This window comes from Salmo salar, chromosome ssa09 (assembly GCF_905237065.1).
Source record: "Salmo salar chromosome ssa09, Ssal_v3.1, whole genome shotgun sequence".
Classification (NCBI taxonomy): Eukaryota; Metazoa; Chordata; class Actinopteri; order Salmoniformes; family Salmonidae; genus Salmo; species Salmo salar.
This window is the reverse complement of record NC_059450.1, coordinates 4,314,713-4,337,435: the sequence shown is the minus strand read 5'-3', so window position 1 is coordinate 4,337,435 and position 22,723 is coordinate 4,314,713. Positions and strand designations below refer to the sequence as shown.

The 22,723-nt window shown below is 40.4% G+C and overlaps 1 protein-coding gene across 1 annotated transcript in view; it reads right to left on the bottom strand.

The window, feature by feature from the left end:
- Positions 1–5,621, bottom strand: part of LOC106610599 (CAP-Gly domain-containing linker protein 4-like) — a 90,479-nt gene extending 84,858 nt beyond the window's left edge. The window contains 1 exon segment of the mRNA XM_014209995.2: positions 5,085–5,621. The gene's annotated coding sequence lies outside the window, so the exon portion shown is untranslated.
- Between the last annotated feature and the right edge of the window lie 17,102 nt (positions 5,622–22,723).

The window sequence follows — 22,723 nt, the reverse complement described above, 5'->3', positions numbered from 1 at the left end:
TATTGGTGCCAATGGAAATGCCTACAACAGCCAGGTGGCACCACCTGGGTAACCACACATCCTGCCTAGCCCTACTGAGAGAGAAAGGGAGACCTTTTCCACTGCCACCTGTCCTCTTTGATGCCAGGTAAATAAAGACACACACAACCACACACTAGTCTCAGAAAGCCCTAGGTCAGATCATTGTTAATGAGGGAGGCCACCCCTCTGCCTAGGGAGATAGACTACACACAGAAACACTGATGGGCTAGGTCAAAACCAACAAAAGAGCGGTTACACACACACAAACACAAAACTGGGATTCCCGGCTTTTGGCTGATTAGAAAAAAAATTTAAGTTGATAAAACTGTTGCCCCAAAAAATTACTGAGAGAAAAAAAATCCCATTTCAAAATAATGCTTTTTATTCATTGATGGAAATACATTTGACCATCATGATTAACGGTCTATAGGTTAAGTTGCATAATAAAGTGAAATTAAATTGGTGTGTGTGTATTTTTGTTAAGCTACATGATGAATATCTAACACAACTAATCACACGCACAGCATACAGAGCCTTTTGAGCTGGATTTCTCCTGCAGCTCCTCAGCTGGTTGCAGTTAGAGTAAAATATGTGCTTTTATAAGCCCATTCATTGACAAACAATTCTAAATGCAATCCCATGTTAAAAACATTTTTGGTGCACACTTAAAAAGAGCTTGGCCTAATATTTTTTTTCTCAACCGGTAGACTAATTGAAGAGCGCCTCCCATTCACAATTAAAGTGCAGGCAACAGGCTATCGGAGCGTCACCACCACTTTACAATGTGAGCTGGAGGCAGTATGCATTTTGAAAACACAGCCCTACTTAATTGTTTGAAACCTGACTGTTTTACTTCATATTATGAGGCATGTCTTACCTTGCTTCAAAGTAGCCTATAGGCAAATCCCACCATTTAAACGTGGAGGCAATTCTTTTATAAAGACTTCAAAGGCGGAGCGTAAGTTTCAAGTTTGGGAAAGGTTACAATTTATCATACGATTTCTACCGATCTGCATGCCAGTTATGATTTTCATATGCACACTTTCGTGGAACAGTTTTATTTCAATAATAATGTTTTTGTTTCTCAAAATCATTGTCACATGGTTAATCATAAAAATCTGAATTAAAATGATAAAAATCTACAAGTTAAAATTAAACTAATGCGAGAGCACCAGCCTCTGCCATATGGACACATTGATAAACTGTGATCCATTGGCGGCTAAAGAAATGAGCGCATGGAACTCATAGGCCAATGCAGCAGTAGACCTATAACTTCCATCTTCAAATAAGTCAAAATACATAAAGCCGACAAAAATAAAAACTGTAAAAAATATGAAAATTCAGTTTCTTTCAATTGCATTTCTCTCTCTACTCAGCCTGTCCGCCTCCCTTTCTATGTGTCTTCACTTGAGCTACTCTTTTCCCCATTACATTTGTTTAGTATCGATGATATATCTCATGGGGAACTAATAAAAATAAACAATCAAAGGGAACACAATTCACACAATGAAAACAATGAATGTGAAAGAATTGGCATTTTCTTTTATTATATTACTCCAGTGCTAGCCTCTCTAAATTGGCTTCCTGTTAAGGCTAGGGCTGATTTCAAGGTTTTACTGCTAACCTACAAAGCATGACACGGGCTTGCTCCTACCTATCTTTCTGATTTGGTCCTACCGTACATACCTACACGTACGCTACGGTCACAAGACGCAGGCCTCCTTATTGTCCCTAGAATTTCTAAACAGCTGGAGGCAGGGGTTTCTCCTATAGAACTCCATTTTCATGGAATGGTCTGCCTATCCATGTGAGAGAAGCAGACGCTGTCTCAACCTTTAAGTCTTTATTGAAGACTCGTCTCTTCAGTAGGTCCTATGATTGAGTGTAGTCTGGCCCAGGGGTGTGAAGGTGAACGGAAAGGCACAGGAGGAACGAACCGCCCTTGCTGTCTCTGCCTCTAACCCTATTACGGGGGCTGAATCACTGGCTTACTGGGTGGCAGGTAGCCTAGTGGTTAGAGCGTTGGGCCAGTAACTGAAAAGTTGCTAAATTGAATCCCTGAGCTGACAAGGTAGAAATCTGTCGTTCTGCCCCTGAACAAGGCAGGAACCTAGGAAGAAACCTAGAGAGGAACCAGGCTCTGAGGGGTGGCCAGTCCTCTGAGAGTCCACTGTTCCCCGGTAGGCTGTCATTGTAAATAAGAATTTGTTCTTAACTGACTTGCCTAGTTAAATAAAAGTTAAATAAATACTGGTGCTCTTCCATGCCGTCCCTAGGAGGGGTGCGTCACTTGAGTGGGTTGAGTCACTGACATGATCTTCCTGTCCGGGTTTGCGCCCCGCACGGGGAGATCTTCGGCCTTGTCCCAGGGTAGTAAGTTGGTGGTTTGAAAATATCCCTCTAGTGGTGGGGTCTGTGCTTTGGCAAAGTGGGTGGGGTTATATCCTGCCTGGTTGGCCCTGTCCAGGGATATCGTCGGACGGGGGCCACAGTGTCTCCCGACCCCTCCTGTCTCAGCCTCCAGTATTTATTTATGCAGTATTTATGCTTGGATCAGTCTGTTATATCTGGAGTATTAATCCATTCTTATCCGGTGTCCTGTGTGAATTTAAGTATGTGTTCTCTGATTCTCTCTCTTTCTTTCTCTCTCTCTGAGGACCTGAGCCCTAGGACCATGCCTCAGGACTACCTGGCCTGATGACTCCTTGCTGTCCCCAGTCCACCTGGTCGTGCTGCTGCTCCAGTTTCAACTGTTCTGCCTGCGGCCTGTTCACCGGACGTGCTACCTTGTCCTGGACCTGCTGTTTTCAACTCGCTCTCTCTACCACACCTGCTGTCTCCAACTCTGAATGCTCGGCTATGAAAAACCAACTGACATTTACTCCTGAGGTGCTGACCTGTTGTACCCTCTACAACCACTGTGATTATTATTATTATTATTATTATTATTATTATTATTATTTGACCCTGCAGGTCATCTATGAACGTTTGAACATCTTGGCCATATACTGTTATCTCCACCCGGCACAGAGGACTGGCCACCCCTCAGGGCCTGGTTCCTCTGTAGGTTTCTTCCTAGGTTCCTGCCTTTCTAGGGAGTTTTTCCTAGCGCCCGTGCTTCTACATCTGCATTGCTTGCTGTTTGGGGTTTTCGGCTGAGTTTCTGTATAGCACTTTGAGACAACGGCTGATGTAAAATGGGATTTATAAATCACTTTGATTGATTGATTGACAGCTGAGCCATTCTGGAGAGAGACTAGCCTATATTTTCGCCAAACTCCCCTCCTTCTTGTCTCAACATTTTTAAGTATACTTAAGACATTATCTTCACACATATTTTAGATGCTTTTCACTGACAGCTGCAACTCAATCAGCTAGGCCTATTGCTGCCCAAATTGTGGGCTTCCCACATTGGCATGATATGAAACAATCCACAGCTATATAAAATAAAAATGGACTCCTCTGTGGCCAAGTCATGCTTTCTGGTGAAATATTTTATTTATGTATAGACAGGAGTAATTATATTGTTTTGGCAAATGTATTTCTATTTACTCCTCATATGCCAAATGTATTTGTATTTACTCCTCATATGCCAAATGTTTTTCTATTTACTCCTCATATGCCAAATGTTTTTCTATTTACTCCTCATATGCCAAATGTTTTTCTATTTACTCCTCATATGCCAAATGTTTTTCTATTTACTCCTCATATGCCATTTCTCTCCTGTTCTATTGGTTTTCATCACATTTCTTTCATTGTCCAGAAGAAACCAAAGGCACAATCCTCATCATATTAGCAACCCATCCTAGTTGTTGCATCTTTAGATTCCCCCTCTTTCGAGGTTTCTAAATGAGATTCTCTGTTCTGTCACATATTAAACAACTCTCACCAGGTGCAATGTTTAGAATGGAGTTTTCCCCTGAATTGCATTTTGTTAAATGCTTGAAAATTACATTTATTGGTTGCTTCATAACAGGAGTTGTGTTCTGTTCAAATGAATTACCATAATCTAAATATGATTTATGTCATTCTGAGCAACGTGGGTGGACTCCCCAATGCATATGGGTCTTTACATTTTTCAAATGGCCAGTAAATAAAACATTCCAGGTCACATGGTCCTGCACTACATTGTCCTTTCGGAATTTTATTATTGTATCTTAAGTTCACTAGGCAAGTCAGTTAAGAACAAATTCTTATTTACAATACGGCCTACCTCGGCCAAACCATAACGACGCTGGGGCAATTGTGCGCCGCCCTATGGAACTCCCAATCACAGCCAGTTGTGATACAGCCTGGAATCGAACCAGGGTCTGTAGTGATGCCTCTACCACTGAGTTGCAGTGCCTTAGACCGCTGTGCCATTCGGGAGCCCATATCTGAACTCTATATCTGTCCCTCAGAAATTAACATGTCATTGTGGCAGCAGTTAGCAATAGGGACTCCAAAGTGGGATAGCTTTTTGACTATTAACCAGGCCATCTATACAATTACCAAAAGCCCTGTATAGCCTATTTGGGTGTTTTGTCATTTCCCGCTAGTTAGCTAGCAGCAGCAAGAGACATGATAATCTTGTTAATTTACTATCACAAACCAGCACAAGGGATCCTGCTGAAGCGTGAGCTGTAAATATCATATGCATTTTATCAACTAGAAGACTCAATAGTCAGATTCAACCCGGTCTAATCGAAAACAATATTTCGACTAGACCGGGTTGCTAGCTTAATAAGTCAATTTCATGCAGACAAGCTCTGCATCAGTAGTTGACGCTAACTACACAAGAGTTACCCATTCACATACACTGCTGTTCATTTTCGCAGATACTAGCTACGGTGTCATTCACGAGTAAATTATGAAACTTACTCAAAATGTTAAATGGATGACAATGATATGAAAGGGTAACGTTAACTTACGCTCAGCTAGCTACACACCTGCATGAATGGCCAGAGCTGATCAGGCCAAGCTTGCTGCGCATAAAAACAACAACAAACCACAACCTCGTACCAATTTGCCACTCTAGCTATTGGTGCAATGTCAAACACTTTAGAGAGAACGACTTACAGTACCTGGTCTTCCTATGGAAAAAGTAACCGGTGAGCAATCTGTCTCTGTGTTTGGTCCAGGATGCTCATGATGATGAAACAAAATTCCTCAACTCGATGTTAATGTTGACGTGTTGTGAGAAACAATAGTGGAATCTGCGATTCGGCTTCCAAATAAAAGTCCCCCATTGAAACGAATGCAAACCGATACAAATTATGGAATCAAGCAACAATTGTACTTGATAAGGCTAAAACAAGATTTGTTTCAGCAATAAGGCATGAGAACCCAGGATTTATCATGATAACTCCACCTCGTGCCTAACAACAGCTAGGAGATTTATTACATGATAATCCCCAGATTTGAGGGCCTTAAACTGACATATGGAATTGTTTTAAGATGGTCATACAATGGATCATGTATCATTTTTATTTATTTTTGTTTTTTAACCTGTTTTCTCCCCAATTTTGTGGTATCCAATTGGTAGTTACAGTCTTGTCTCATTGCTGCAACTCCCGTACAGACTAAGGAGAGGTGAAGATCGAGAGCTGTGCGCCCTCCGAAACACAACCCAACCCAACCAAGCCACACTGCTTCTTGACACAATGCCCCCTTAACCCGGAAACCAGCTGCACCAATGTGTCAGAGGAAACACCGTGCACCTGGCTACCGTGTCAGCATGCACTGCGCCTGGCCGCCACAGGATTCGCTAGTGCGTAATGGGACAAGGACACGCTGGGCCAATTGTGCACCGCCCCATGGGTCTCCCGGTCGCGGCCGGCTGCAACAGAGCCTGGACTCGAACTCAGAATCTCTAGTGGCACACTGCGCCACTCAGGAGGCGATGGATCATGTATCTATTTGATTTTGAAATGTAGGACCCCTTTAGGTATAAAAATTTATATAAATAAAATATTTGATAAAATATTGAATTTGGCCTTTACTACTATAGCCCATAGAAAAGCACTGAATAACACATTCATTCATTCAGTCAAAAAAGACATTAAAAAAATAGATAATAAGGAATAAGGTTTTGAAGTGTCTGTCCTATATCTAGGAGATATAAGAAAGCTCAGGAAATATATATCGTTTTTTTTTTTACACATATTTAACCCCTTTTTGGATAGGCACAAAACTACCTCCATACTTCCATAAATTGTTTAAAACTGTACAGTTTACCTTCAGAGGAGTTGTGTTCATGAGTCTAATTTTTTCATAGAGTGGTCATATTAGTTTGTAGGCCAAACCGTTCGGACGCAACAGATGTTTTCGTGAGAAAGATGTCTCATGATCTGACAAGCACCATGGTAGCTCGGCCACCTTCCACCGCAGATGCAGAAGGTTGCCATAGGCGGATTGAGACGTCTCTAGATTAAATTGACAGCTCTATGGGGTTTTAATGAATGAATATAATTTTAAGTGTTTCCATGGTAAATGATTAGTTTCACGTTCATTCTTTGGCTAGCTAGTCTAATGGCACGGGAGATATGGCATTTGTAAAATGATTCATTGTTGCACAGGTAGGTTTATACAACCCCCAACTTTTGCAAACGAAATAGTAGCATGGACAAATATTGTGTGATGTTTTTTTCTGAGTGAGATTAAGTTTATGAATTACTTGCCTGGGCTACGGGACAGGGGAATTAAACAAACAACCTCTTTATTTTACTTTATATAAATTCAACAAAAGACAATAATTACTTGATTTCACACCATTTTTTTTTTTGAAAATCTGTTGAAATCACACTGTGGATGTATTAGACTTCAGAATTGCATTGGGGCATAATTATATTGCAATGTACAACCTTAGGTATGGATCTTGGGTCCATGAAATGGAGTATCGTTTTACTCTGTGACACCCACAGATAACAATTCTAAAGAGTTTACACAAATATTAGCGTTGTAGCTCTTATTGCGGAACTTCAACTGTGCGAAATCCCCTCACTATTCAGCCTATTGTGCGTATTGGACATTCATATTTTAATGTTTAAAGCTGATTTGGGGTCCATTAAATGAGGGATCAGCTTACTCACTGACACTCAGAGAATACAACTGTAAAGATGTTTCACAAATATTAGTGTCGTAGCTTTAATTACGGGACTTTAACAGCGAGAAATAACATTCGATACTTTTTCCCGTTTGTATCAGTTTCAATTGAGACTTTTATTTTGAAGGCGAACCGCTGATTCCGCTATTGTTGTTCACAGGCAACTTAAGTTCCAAAATGCGCACTTCCGTTTTGCGTTCTCCGGTTCTTTCAGGCTCCATGGAAGATGGTAAAGTCTGAACGTACCGATTGTAGCTGTTCCTTTAAGCTACCCTGGGTCGTTGTACATTCAAGCCTAGCACTGCGCAGCATTATTTTCAGCGTCAAACCAATCAAACCGCAGAATGTTTTCCGAGACGCTATCACATAAATTAGCAGCGCGTAACCAAAGAAAAAAAATACTATACGTGTGATGTGACACAAACCCGTCGTAGCAAACTTCTGTCAACTTGCTACTGAGACTGAATGTGTTTAGTGTATAATCCGTTTTATACTCAAGCCTCCGATCCAACCTGTTGCAAATGTAACATGAATAGCCCATAGTCTACAGACTATTGTCTTGTCCACTGTTTTTTAAAAAGAAAACCAGTGTTCAGTGTTTTGTGTATTCATTTGAGAGTTCAATTCACTTTCTAGAAATAAGCACATCAGAACTTCCCAGTTTATTCTCATTTAGCAGCCTGGAGTCCCTCTTCGTGGGCACCTGTGGCACAGAACACATTTTATGATCTGAGGGGTGAAGCCTTTGCTTACTTCACCACAGGCCCTGTGGTAAAGTAGGCAAAGGCTCCACCTCTCAGTGATCACCTAGATGACTAGGTGATCCAGTCTTTGTGGCAAGGACTCAAAGAGAAACCTGCACATACAGAGAGTACCCCAAGACAAAACATTCCTATGTGGTAAGTTTTTTAAATCCTTAAAAAAATATATCATTATACCATTAAGTTTTTATCTCCTTATAACATTCTACTGTTTTAACAAATGTATTCTGAAGTAATGGAAAGATAAAAGGGTCTATGGGTTAGTATCCACATCAATGACAACATAGGCTCAAGTCAAGTTTTTCAGTTGTCTATACTTGTGAAGTCCAGGTACATTTCCATAGATGAGTTGTTAAACGGGTTATGTATTCCCCAAGATTGTTAATACCATCAATTTAAAAAATTACATGAATTTACCCTCTGTGCCAGTTCCACCCCTTTCTGTTCTAATTCACTCTTTCAGACAAGGCTCACACCTCGGGAAGGCCTCCCTTCACAGGGAGTAGGGAGGTACAGGTTGTCAGGGTTAGTTTCGGTCCAGGGGGTAATGCAGGTAGCTGGTTTCTGTATGGGGTTAATGCATTGGAACATTGCATTGTAATGTTATTTTGTTTTGCAGGCAGACGCCAGTACCAGTATGGCAGAATTCATCAAGAAGACGGTGTTGGACGAAACCCCAGTAAAAGGGGATAAAAAGGTTGAGGTCCATGTGATTAAAATAAGAAACCAACATCACACAATTCCTTAAAAAAAACCTGGTGGACCTAAACCAAAGGCTTTCTGGTAGTTTACAAAACACGCCACACACAAAAGAAATGAAAAAGGGAGCCTGAATGTGGTTAAATGCAAATTTGTTACAATCTTCTCATTTGGTTTGGCAAATTGTGGGGAAATCCCATGCACTCAAAACAATTAACAAAACTACCAGAACAGTTATGGTCAGATGGCTTTTCATAAAGTAAAGAAATACTTTATGTTCACACGTATTTAGCAGATGTTATTGCGGGTGTAGCGAAATGCTTGTGCTTCTAGCTCCGACAGTGCAGTAATATCTAACAAGTAATAACTAACAGTTTCACAACATATACTCAAAATACACATAAATCTAAGTAAGGAATGGATTAAGAATATATACAGTTGAAGTCGGAAGTTTACATACACTTAGGTTGGAGTCATTAAAACTCGTTTTTCAACCACTCCACCAATTTCTTGTTAACAAACTATAGTTTTTGGTAAGTCGGTTAGGACATCTACTTTGTGCATGACACAAGTAATTTTTCCAACAATTGTTTACAGACAGATTATTTCACTTATAATTCACTGCATCACAATTCCAGTGGGTCAGAGGTTTACATACACTAAGTTGACTGTGCCTTTAAACAGCTTGGAAAATTCCAGAAACTGATGTCATGGCTTTAGAAGCTTCTGATAGGCTATTAGACATCATTTGAGTCAATTGGAGGTGTACCTGTGGATGTATTTCAAGGCCTACCTTCAAACTCAGTGCCTCTTTGCTTGACATCATGGGAAAATCCAAAGAAATCAGCCCAGACCTCAGGAAAGAAATTGTAGACATTGTGAGGGAAAAATGATGTATTCACCTTATTTGTTGGATATTTAACAATTATTTACTTAACGAACAGTAAGATATTTCTGTCCTGCTAATGCTGTGTTTTATGGTCTCCACTCTAGAACCCTGCAGCTTGTCTGGATGTTGAGGACATGGCTTCTACTAGAGATAGCTTGAAGCTGACAATTGATTTGTGTTGGTGATAAAAACCTAAAAGATAGCATTCTATAGACAAGATGTGGTGTGTGTGACTCGAGATAGAGAGAGCCTGGAAGAGATAAGAACAATGCCTCATTGTCTCATCTTCCTGGCATCTGGGAAACTAAGTAAAAGACCATCCTGTGTAGATAACCAAGGTGGCTTATGGGAAATTTAGAAATTACTGAATAAGCAATCTTGGTATCAGCTATATAAAAACTGTGCATCGTCTGTAAAGGCTAGACTCTCAGCCTAACAGTCAAGACTGGTGGGCTGACGGTCTCATTATTGCAATAATTAATCGATATAAAATGAAGATGATTGTTTGAAGAAATTACCAAGACTAAGTCTCTCTCAGTACTGCATTTCCACGACAACCTCCACAAGTCTGGTTCATCCTTAGGAGCAATTTCCAAATGCCTGAAGGTACCACGTTCATCTGTACAAACAAAAGTACGCAAGTATAAACACCATGGACCCACACAGCCGTCATACCGCTCAGGAAGGAGACGCGTTCTGACGTGCGAAAAGTGCAAATCAATCCCAGAACAACAGCAAAGGACCTTGTGAAGATGCTGGAGGAAACTGGTACAATAGTTTCTATATCCACAGTAAAACGAGTCCTATAGCGACATAACCTGAAAGGCCGCTCAGCAAGGATGCTCCAAAACTGCCATAAAAAAAGCCAGACTATGGTTTGCAACTTCACATGAGGACAAAGATTGTACTTTTTGGAGAAATGTCCTCTGGTCTGATGAAACAAAAATAGAACTATTTGGCCATAATAACCATCGTTGTGTTTGGAGGATAAAGGGGGAGGCTTGCAAGCCGAATAACACCATCCCAACAAAGCCCTGACCTCAATCCTATAGAACATTTGTGGGCAGGACTGAAAAGGTGTGTGCGTGCAAGGAGGCCTACAACCTGACTCAGTTTCACCAGCTCTGTCAGGAGAAAGGGGCCAAAATTCACCCAACTTATTGTGGGAAGTTTGTGGAAGGCTACCCAAAATGTTTGACCCAAGTTAAACAATTTAATGGCAATGCTACCAAATACTAATTGAGTATGTAACTTTTGACCCACTGGGAATGTGATGAAAGAAATAAAAGCTGAAATAAATAATTCTCTCTACTATTATTCTGACATTTCACATTCTTAAAATAAAGTGTTGATCCAAACTGACCTAAAACAGGGAATTTTTACTCTGATTAAATGTCAGGAATTGTGAAAACTGATATTAAATGTATTTGGCTAAGCTGTATGTAAACTTCCGACTTCAACTGTACATATATGTCAAATCTGTTAGTAGTTGGATTTATTGTACCCATTACAGCGATGGTTGTGGTTCTTCCCGTATAGATGGTTTTGGTAGCAGGGGTGAAAATCTGATATCAACTTTGGAGGGGACAATTACATGACATTTTCTCAAGAGCAATTCCTGAGGGGGACTACACCAAAAGTAGTGCTGTGACACATAGCCTACGTTGTAATATGTTAAATGTATATTGAGGAACCATAATCACTACTACTGGATAATTGATAGGTACAGTAGTTAACTGAAGGGTTGTCCCAACTTGTTTAAATCATTATAATAATACCACTAATAATAGTTATAGCAGTGTTCTTTATCAGTCTAGTATGTATGTAGGTATTTGTATTTACAACCAGCAATACCTAGAAAGGCCAGTAAGTGGAAATGGTACTGTACACTGTATGGGTGCAGTTTTGGTAAATACAATGAACATGGTGTGATCTCGTCTAAAATAATCTCCATTGAGAACCATCACAAAGTTGGTCTCCGTATTGAATTGACATTTTCATTTGACTTTTTCTGATACGTTTATATAGTCATTAAATATGTGCCACTTGCCTGAGTCTACTACAATAGCTTTACAAGAACAAAAAGCTAAAAATAAGTACAGTTCTAAAAGCAAAATAACTACTTCAATGAATAACCCAAATAAATCAACCAAAATATCCTTCAGTCAGTGTCTCAACTCTTCAAACAGCAGCTATGGACAAGTACGTCAGACAAAGTATGCAATTTTAAATAAAATAACATGAAATAAATAATCAGTAAGTGTACTGTCATGTACTAAAAACTGAAAACTACTAAACAAAATAACAAATATCATACTATACACCAGGGGTTCTCAAACAGGGGTCCATGGACCCCTAGGGGTCCATGGTGTAATTGCAAGTGGTCCGTGAAATAAAAAAGTGTAATAAACGTATTCAGTACCACAAGGTTTCCAGTAACTTTACATATAATATAGAGGGGGTGGAGGTCTCTGAGGACCGCTCAAAACCTTGCCTGCCTTGCCTCAAAATATGCATGGGTTCCAGTACCCCAAAAAAGGTTGAGAACCACTGCTATACACACTACTGAACAAAAGAACCAAACATATGTTTGCGGGTTTCAATGGATCCAGCAAATTGCTGGCAGATATTTTCCCTCTTGAGACTGTCCAGCCTGTCTTTATGTACATAACAGACAACTACGCCGTTCAGTCTCTCTTGGCCCATACGAGCCCGTAGCCAAGTCTTTAACCTGCACTGAAACTCCTCTCAGCCTCACATGAAGACACAGGCACCACAAACAAAATTCTGATCAGCACCTCAACTTGGTCAAACAACCCCCGCACCTCCACTGGAAGCCTCCTGAGGACCTCTGCTGCCTCTCCACTGCTGCTACAGGGGTATTTGCTGTGAAAGATTCTCTTTCTGTGCAGATCCCTCTCTATGTTCAACTCTGGGTACTGATCTAGAGACTCATCCAACTCCCCCGTGAGAAGCGCTCGTTCCAACTTTTGCAGGACGTTTAGACTGTCCTGGTCAAAACGGTCACCAAACTAAACCTCCACACCATTCAACACTTAAAAAAATTCTGCCCTATAGTGATCCACTGCTTTGCCAGCAAATCGTCTTGAGTGCGTCTTAATGGATTCAATAGAGTCAATCAATGTTGTTGCTTTCTCATACAGTGCAAGGTAGCTTTCGTCATTTCTCTTGCCCGTAAGAGATGACCGCACACACTCGACTGCAGCCTGCATACCAGAGACAGCCTGAGTTTTCTTCTGCAGTGAAATGTTTAAACGTTCAAGCTCTCCAAGAACAGCAGAGGCAAGTGTGAGGCCCAACACAGTCGTACTTTTGCTGAAGTGCTCGAATAAGCCACTGGCAGTTGAAGCTGTCTTGGATGCAGTTTTTGCCATCTCCTCTAGGCTACTTAGTACCCGCTCATACTGCCCTAGCACAGCTCTAATAGCAGTATTCCGCACAGTCCACCTTGTTGGACATAGGGGTTTCAGGGTGGTCAGATTTGTATCTTTGGACGTGGCAATTGATTCAAACATGCTCTTAAACTTTCCTGATTGGCCATAGAGGACACCTAACTGATGGACCCAAGAAAGGGAATCCCGGATCAGTGGGGAGGCTGTGCAGCCAGCCTGTGAAATCAGATTTACACAGTGTGCTCCACAATGCACATAGAGGGCTAATGGCTGCTGCCTCCTCACAATTGCCTGTGCACCTGTGTATTTTCCTGCCATGTTTGAGGCACCATTGTAACTCTGCCCACGTAAGCCAGACATGGGCAAATTGAGCCTCAACAACACATCAGTTGCCACTTTCGCAATGCCCTCGCCTGTTGTCTCCGACGCCCCGTATAGCCCAATAAACTCCTCGTGAGGGACAAGGTCATGGTCAACATAACGCAGGCTAACACTCTCCTGTTCAGCACCAGAGACATCTTGAGTACCATCGACAATTACTGAAAATTGTACAGTCGGAAGAGACCTAATCTCAGCTGCAATGCCTCGAATGACTGTATTGGCCATGATGTTCAGAATTTCATTCTGTGCTTTGGGGCCTGTGTACATTGTGGTACGCTCTGTTAACCTCTTCAGTAAAATGGGATCAACCTCTTCTGCCCTAAGTTTCAAAAGCTGGTATAAATTCCCACTGTCATCCTACATGCCGCACAGAACTAACAATTTTCATCAAGCAATGCCTCCTGCTGTTTACCACACGAGCTGGATAACTGGACACCGATTGGATTTAGCTGGTGAGCTGTTACAGTTACAAAGTGGCGGTGGGTTTGGCAGTTTGATGTGCTGTGAATTTTTCAATGGCTTTTCTCCAGTTCCAATGAAGGCAGCATCTGCTCTTTGGCCAAAAGATGGCTGGCTTGAAAACCCTTGGCTACAGTGAAAACACAACACTCCTTTTATTGATGGATTATAATGTAGCCAGGGGAAATCGTGAAACCATCTCTCTTGAAACGTCAACACTCTGTTGGCAAGAGTTTGCAGTTCTATAAATTGTGGGTGTGGCTGATATGGTTTGTGCCATCACTGAGGTAACTGGACAATGCTGTGCCACTGTCCTCTATACTTGTGCTGCTGGCAACAAGGGTGACACCTGGTCCTGCCGTGGCTGTGACACTGTCCTCTGAAGTCTCTCTCCCTGGCTCTTTCCCTTTCACCACCCTCACTGACTCACAGTCTGTCTCCTATCAAATAAATAAGGTGTTTGCCGTACTCCTAACTACCGGTACCCAAAACTACACAATTAATCACAACAGCAATACCATTGCCATAAACAAATCTTAGTTCAGTCACCAGTTTAAGTTGAGAGTGGGGGTATCCATGGCATTTTCCAATTATGTCCCTATTTTACAAGTTAAACAAATTGAGAACCTTTCATAATGTTGCCAAACAAAGACACAACAAACTTACCTGAGACTCCCTGTCCCTGCCCCCAACTCTGCTGCCTGTGTGCCATCTGTTGCCTGCTCTGCCTAATGACATCATTGTGAAACACTTCCATTAGCATTTCACTTCTTTCTTATGAACATTTTATCAACTAGTCTTTGAGATATTAGGCCACTGGGGTTCTTACTTTGCGTTTTGGTGTAGTGAAAAATACTCTGCTGTCCGTCTTTTTTCTGCCATTTTTCTTCCTGGCTGGCTGGCTACACACACACGTAGTGTGTAGGTTATTTACAGTAGGAGATGGGCTTCTATCATCTTGTCTTCTATCATTCTATATGGGCTTCGATCTAAAAGGTAGCTAGCAAATGTGAAACGGATTGCAGTGACAAGAGTTGACAGCTGTATGAATTCACCATTTACACAACATATGCTGCAACCTTTTGTAATTTTAATAGTTTGTTTCATATTGGCTGGCTTCCACCAATAGCTGAATTTGCAAAGCTAGCAAGCACCAATTCCGTTTCTGTGGTGTTTGCTATAATCTTTGCTACCTGGTTAAATAAAGGTGAAATAAAATAAAATAAAGTTCCCTAGCGACAATTTAGCTTTTGCAACGAGACCATTAAATATATTTAAGACAATGGTAGAAGCGAGTGCAGTTCTGTTCAGTTTGGACTTCAGTTTATCGCTAACCTTATCGCTAACCCAGTTCTGTTCAGTTTGGACTTCAGTTTATCGCTAACCTTATCACAGGGACTTTGAAGCACTACAGCTGCATGCTGATCTTGGAATAAACTGACGATAGCAAAGATTCCATCTTTGATGACGGCCACATAAATGGAATAGGTACTAGCTAGCTTGATAGTTAATGTTTGCTTTAGTTTGCGCGCTAGCTCGGCAAATTCAGCTAGTGTGTGTGTGAACCCTGCCAACATAAAACAAAACATTGCTATGGCGCGATTGACTGGATGAACCTCACGTCAGTTACGTGCATTGAGTGCCTTTCAGACAGTAGATACGAAGCCTCTGTTACCTTGCCAGCTAAGGAGCTGGCAGTGGATCAAACCATTGTGAGGCAAAGGGCGGGGGTCACAATCTTTTGAAACTTAAAAACGCGCTATTAAGTGTCTCTAATCAGCACAAGTGCTTTCATTGCGTATTATTAATATTATTGAAATTACATAGTTATGTTTACAGTGATATATTGGGGGGGGACAAACCATATTTTTCCCAGGATGGGGGGGGGGTCCCCTGGGATTTCCACCTATGTTTGGTAGTCATTTATACATAGTCCCTACATTGGCAGTCATTCTGAATGCAGGTTGTGGGTGATTAAAAGTTATAATTTTTGGATAGCCTAACTGTCTGGATTCCAATAAGAATGACATATTACTTTGCAAGCCAGCATAATGTGACTTGCCTGATGTAACCTGCAAACCAGAAGTTTCAGACCACTGTGTTATGGTAAAACTAGGCTGTAAAATTATGGCCTTATGATATATGTAATTTATTGTCATAAAGAGTTTCAATGATAGTACTCACTTATTCACCTACCTGGTGAAGGCTATAGGACTGAAAGCCATTGAATGCACCAACCATGTCTCTGTCACTAGCAAACACAGTCATGGTTGGTACTGGTAACTCTAAAATTCACTTGAAAGGCACCCTGGGAAATATTCAAATAAGACTTTACAGTTCACGGTGTTAAAACAACACCCCAAAACCTTTTTAGAGGTACATTTTTGCCACTTAAAAGGAACAAATGGATTTGTCACTGTGGTGGTACCTTAAAAAGGCAAATGTGTACCTTTTCTAAAAGGTGTGCTTTTGTACCTGTGGGCTACATGAAAGAAAGGTACTATCTCGTCCACGAATGTACACTATTGGCTCTTTTAAGGTACGAACTGCAAAGGTACAGTTAAGTACCTATAACTAAAAGGTACAATGGGCATACCTACAGGGTACCACCACAGTGACATACTGTACGTTTGTACTCTGAAGTACAATTTTAAACCTTTTTATTGAGAGTGTATATGTCATTAGCAAAGTTTGAACTGCCAGGAACAGCCATGGGCACACATCCCTGAAATGCTGCACTTTTTCTACTTCTATTTGTTTGCAATTTTCTACTTTTCTACTATTATGCTATTATTTAAGTATTCTTATAGGCATTTATTGTACAAGCACAGCCCTGAAAACTGCAAGTGTATCTGATGATGCTAATGTTATTACTTTGACTGATGTGAAAAGAAGCTCTATTATTCAACTAGCTTTCTCTATACCACGCTCCCCTTCTGAAAGTGCATACTGTGCATTAGTTACTTGACCTCACCTCATACAAAAACATGGCATAGTTATCACATAATTCCCATTTGGTGTTGTCGGCATGATCAGGAATCAGAGTGGAAATTAATGGTTTCAGTGTCTAACAAAGTTTGGCTAATTGCGCCTACATGGTCTGTCAGACACAGGCGTGGGCCATTCCAAAATATTAAATCAGTCATACACAATTTTCCTATAATAATAATAATAATATTATTATATGTACCAAAAAACAGACAATCAACTCTTTAAAAATCTGTTTTGTAAATCAAGTCTATTTTTGTAAATAAATGGTATTTCTTACTCTAGCTTTTTCATTCCCATTCTTCGTCCTAGGATTCACATACCTGTTTTTTCATGGTTTCTAGAGGACATCATGTCTCACAAAAAGGTGGAATAGTTTAGTGTTTAATATATTCCGACAGATATATACAAATTCCTCTAATCTCTATTTCGTGGCTAGTTAGCTGGTTGACTGTATGGCTAATGTTCGGTAGTGAAAGTGACAGCTTGACGTTTCACCAGTGCAGCCACACAACTTTTCTAGCTAGCCTGACAGACAAACCTGACAGTTAGCTAGCAAGTTAGCTCACAGTGACTAACCCCATTCTGTACAAATTTGCACAACCGCGGCCTTCAAATGAGGCTGTAATGAAAACTAATGGGACTGTAACGACTGTGTTGGCATAAAAATCCGGGGTGTGAATATTGTGACTTTTTTAATACATATGTGGCAATTATTTATTTCAGAAGGAGCCAGCAAGACTAGTGCACTCTATATGTGCTCTGGGTCATTAGACACCATTAGACATGCACCTGGGTCTTTTCCAGAACAGGGGTGTCCCTTTCAGAGGAGTTAGCAGGATGACATGTCTGGTTATTCCTGTAGAGTGCCATGGTCTGTTACTGTTGTCCTACATGCATGAACCTATTTCTGTAGCTCTATGGGTTCCATGCCCTAATATGAAACTTAGTGCAAGGCAATATGATAACGGTGGCTAAATGCCAGAGGGGATGAGCCATTAAGAGGAGTTACTATGAGTATGACGTAAGGTGGAATAATGTATAAAACGTGTGTGCCAAGACTGGAAGGCAGTTGTATTCATGAACCAGCTCGGCTTTTGTTATGAAGTAATAAAAAGTCTATTTGAACTCACATGCTCCGGTATTTGTGAAATATGATTGACCGAATATTTCCACGACATGAACTATGTTTCTATTCAAGCGTTGATTGACATGGTAATGGCCCAATAGTATTGGAGAAAAGTTTTTTTTAAAACTCACCCCTCTGACGATATACGTTATCCTCTTACATCTAGACGTTCCGCTAGCGGAACACCTGCTCCAATATCCAATGATGGGCGTGGCGCGAAATACAAACTCCTCAAAAATACAAAAACTTCCATTTTTCAAACATATGACTATTTCACAGCATTTTAAAGACAAGACTCTCCTTTATCTAACCACACTCTCCGATTTCAAAAAGGCTTTACAGCGAAAGCAAAACATTAGATTATGTCAGCAGAGTACCAAGCCAGAAATAATCAGACACCCATTTTTCAAGCTAGCATATAATGTCACAAAAACCCAGAAGACAGCTAAATGCAGCACTAACCTTTGATGATCTTCATCAGATAACACACCTAGGACATTATGTTATACAATACATGCATGTTTTGTTCAATCAAGTTCATATTTATATCAAAAACCAGCTTTTTACATTAGCATGTGACGTTCAGAACTAGCATACTTCCGGAGGAATTTGCTAACATTTTACTAAATTACTCACGATAAACGTTCACAAAAAGCATAACAATTATTTTAAGAATTATAGATACAGAACTCCTCTATGCACTCGATATGTCCGATTTTAAAATAGCTTTTTGGTGAAAGCACATTTTGCAATATTCTAAGTACATAGCCCAGGCATCACGGGCTAGCTATTTAGACACCCGGCAAGTTTAGCACTCACCAATATCAGGTTTACTATTATAAAAGTTTGATTACCTTTTGTTGTCTTCGTCAGAATGCACTCCCAGGACTGCTACTTCAATAACAAATGTTGGTTTGGTCCAAAATAATCCATCGTTATATCCGAATAGCGGCGTTTTGTTCGTGCGTCCCAGACACTATCTGAAATGGTAAATCAGGGTCGCGCGCATGGCGCAATTCGTGACAAAAAAAATCTAAATATTCCATTACCGTACTTCGAAGCATGTCAACCGCTGTTTAAAATCCATTTTTATGCCATTTTTCATGTAAAAAAGCGATAATACTCCGACCGGGAATCTCCTTTTAGCTAAACAGAGAAAAGTAAACAGAGCTTTCGGTCGACGCGGGCACGAGCCTGAGTCTCACAGTACTGTAAACCAGCCACTACCCAAACGCGCTACTTTGTTTCAGCCAGAGCCTGCAAAGCCACGATTCAGCTTTTTGCCGCCTTCTGAGACCCTATGGCAGCCGTAGGAAGTGTCACGGGACAGCTAAGATCCTCACTCTTCAATAAACAGAGACAAGAAGAACGACACCTTGTCAGACAGGCCACTTCCTGCATGAAATCTTCTCAGGTTTTTGATTGCCATATGAGTTCTGTTATACTCACAGACACCATTCAAACAGTTTTAGAAACTTTAGGGTGTTTTCTATCCATATGTAATAAGTATATGCATATTCTAGTTACTGGGTAGGAGTGGTAACCAGATTAAATCGGGTACGTTTTTTATCCAGCCGTGAAAATACTGCCCCCTAGCCATAACAGGTTAAATTGTGACGTGTCATGCCGTAACGTACAGCATGCATTATGCAACTAATTCTGTGTGGTACAGCCTCTCCACCAGGTGTAGCGCTTCTCTCGCAGGTTACAAACAAGAAAAGGACAGGGTAAGGGGGTTACCTTGTCAATTGTACAACTGAATGCATTCATTTTTTGCATCATCACTGCAAGACATCATCAGCCGCTGTTAACTTTAGCGCCGCCCTAAAAACCCGATTCAAATTCAACACAAACCTTCAAATAGGTATGTAATGAAACATTATATAATCTCTTTATAGTGTTTTATTTACATTTTAGAGGTGATAAGTTGGACAGAGCCCAACACGGCTTATCTCCCCCTTTCCATATCACGCAGTAGGTTTCGCTTCCCCATCTGCCATTTTTAAAAAGACCCGATGGAGCTCACTGCCTTCTTCAATCATGCAGAGACAGGCAGCATGAAGGTCTCGTCATTGATTTTGCTGGAAACGTGAGAAATTGTGCTTTACAATGGTATTCATATTACAGTTGAAGTCAGAAGTTTAGATACACCGTAGCCAAATACATTTAAACTCAGTTTTTCACAATTCCTGACATTTATCCTCGTAAAAATTCCCTGTCTTAGGTCAGTTAGGATCACCACTTTATTTTAAGAATGTCAAATGTCAGAATAATAGTAGAGTGATTTATTTCAGCTTTTATTTCTTTCATCACATTCCCAGTGGGTCAGAAGTTTACATACACTCAATTAGTATTTGGTAGCATTGCCGTTAAATTGTTTAACCTGTTATGGATAGGGGGCAGTATTTTCACGGCCGGATAAAAAAACGTACCCGATTTAATCTGATTATTACTCCTGCCCAGAAACTAGAATATGTATATAATTATTAGCTTTGGATAGAAAACACTCCAAAGTTTCTAAAACTGTTTGAATGGTGTCTGTGAGTATAACAGAACTCATTTGGCAGGCCAAAACCTGAGAAGATTCTGTACAGGAAGTACCCAGTCTGACCATTTCTTGGCCTTCTTGATTATCTCTTTCCAAAACAGGGGATCTCTGCTGTTACGTGACACTTCCTACGACTCCCATGGGCTCTCAGAAGGTGGCAAAAAGCTGAATCGTGGCTTTGCAGGCCCTGGCTGAAAAACATTAGCGCGTTTGGATAGTGGCCGGTCAGAGTACTATGAGACTGAGGCTCGTGCAGGAGTCGACTCCATGTTTACTTTCTCTCTCTTTGAACGAAAACAACCACTCCCGGTCGGAATATTATCGCTTTTTTTACGAGAAAATGGCATAAAAATTGTTTTTAAACAGCGGTTGACGTGCTTCGAAGTACGGTAATGTAATATTTACAATTTTTTTGTCACGAAACGCGTCGGGCGCGTAACCCTTCGTCACCCTTGGATAGTGTCTTGAACGCACGAACAAAACGGCGCTATTTGGATATAACTATGGATTATTTTGAACCAAACCAACATTTGTTATTGAAGTAGAAGTCCTGGGAGTGCATTCTGACGAAGAACAGCAACGGTAATCAAACTTTTCTAATAGTAAATCGGAGTTTGGTGAGGGTCAAACTTGGTGGGTGTCAAAATAGCTAGCCGTGATGGCTGGGCTATCTACTCAGAATATTGCAAAATGTGCTTTCACCGAAAAGCTATTTTAAAATCGGACACCTCGATTGCACAAAGGAGTTCTGTATCTATAATTCTTAAAATAATTATGTTTTTTGTGAACGTTTATCGTGAGTAATTTAGTAAATTCACCGGAAGTGTTCGGTGGGAATGCTAGTTCTGAACGTCACATGCTAATGTAAAAAGCTGGTTTTTGATATAAATATGAACTTGATTGAACAAAACATGCATGTATTGTATAACATAATGTCCTAGGCGTGTCATCTGATGAAGATCATCAAAGGTTAGTGCTGCATTTAGCTGTGGTTTTGTTTTTTGTGACATTATATGCTAGCTTGAAAAATGGGTGTCTGATTATTTCTGGCTGGGTACTCTGCTGACATAATCTAATGTTTTGCTTTCGCTGTAAAGCCTTTTTGAAATCGGACAATGTGGTTAGATAAAGGAGAGTCTTGTCTTTAAAATGGTGTAAAATAGTCATATGTTTGAAAAATTGAAGTTTTGGGTTTTTTGAGGAATTTGTAATTCGCGCCACGCCTATCATTGGATATTGGAGCAGGTGTTCCGCTAGCGGAACGTCTAGATGTAAGAGGTTAACTTGGGTCAAACATTTTGGGTAGCCTTTCATAAGCTTCTTACAATAAGTTGGGTGAATTGTGGCCCATTCCTCCTGACAGAGCTGGTGTAACTGAGTCAGGTTTGTAGGCTTCCTTGCGCGCACACGCTTTTTCATCACTTTTTTCTACCCTCTTATCTCTTCTCCTGTTACCTTTTGTGTAATATATTGATCCAAGTGAGGCTGAAGTACAGTCGACCAGGCAATAGAAGAGAATAAAATTGAAAGGTGTTCCCCTTTCTGGCCCACTATTAATAGAGCTTCTTGGGAAGTGTGGGTATATTTACTGCAGTGAGCCTAAAAAAGCTTCTTTAGGATCGGTGGGTCCCCCACGGGAGGTTTGAGCTAACATAGGCTAATGCGATTAGCATGAGGTTGTAAGTAACAAGAACATTTCCCAGGACATAGACATATCTGATATTGGCAGAAAGCTTAAATTCTTGTTAATCTAACCTCACTGTCCAATTTACAGTAGCGATTACAGTGAAAGAATACCATGCTTTTGTTTGAGGCGCGTGCACAGTTTTGAACATGAACAGTTATTAATAAACAAATTAGGCAGATTTGAACAGAAATGAAATGATTAATTGGATCAGTCTAAAACTTTGCACATACACTGCTGCCATCTAGTGGCCAAAATCTAAATTTCACCTGGCTGGAATAATACATTATGGCTTTTCTCTTGTATTTCAAAGATGATGGTATCAAAAAAATACAAAAAAGTGGATTTTTTCTTATCTTTTACCAGATCTAATGTGTTATATTTTCCTACATTCCTTTCACATTTCCACAAACTTCAAAGTGTTTCAAAGTCCTTTCAAATGGTTTTAAGATTCAGGGTCTGAGCTACAGGCAGTTAGATTTGGGTATGTCATTTTAGGTGAAAATTGAAAAAAAGTGTCTGATCATTAAGAGGTTTGGTAAGGTGACCCTCTGAAGGTGAACTAAAATGGTCTTCAACAAAGATTTAAAAGACTTAAACTTGAACTTAAGCTAGGATAACAATATATATTTGGTGGCTTCTTTATGTTTATTATGTAAGGTAAAAC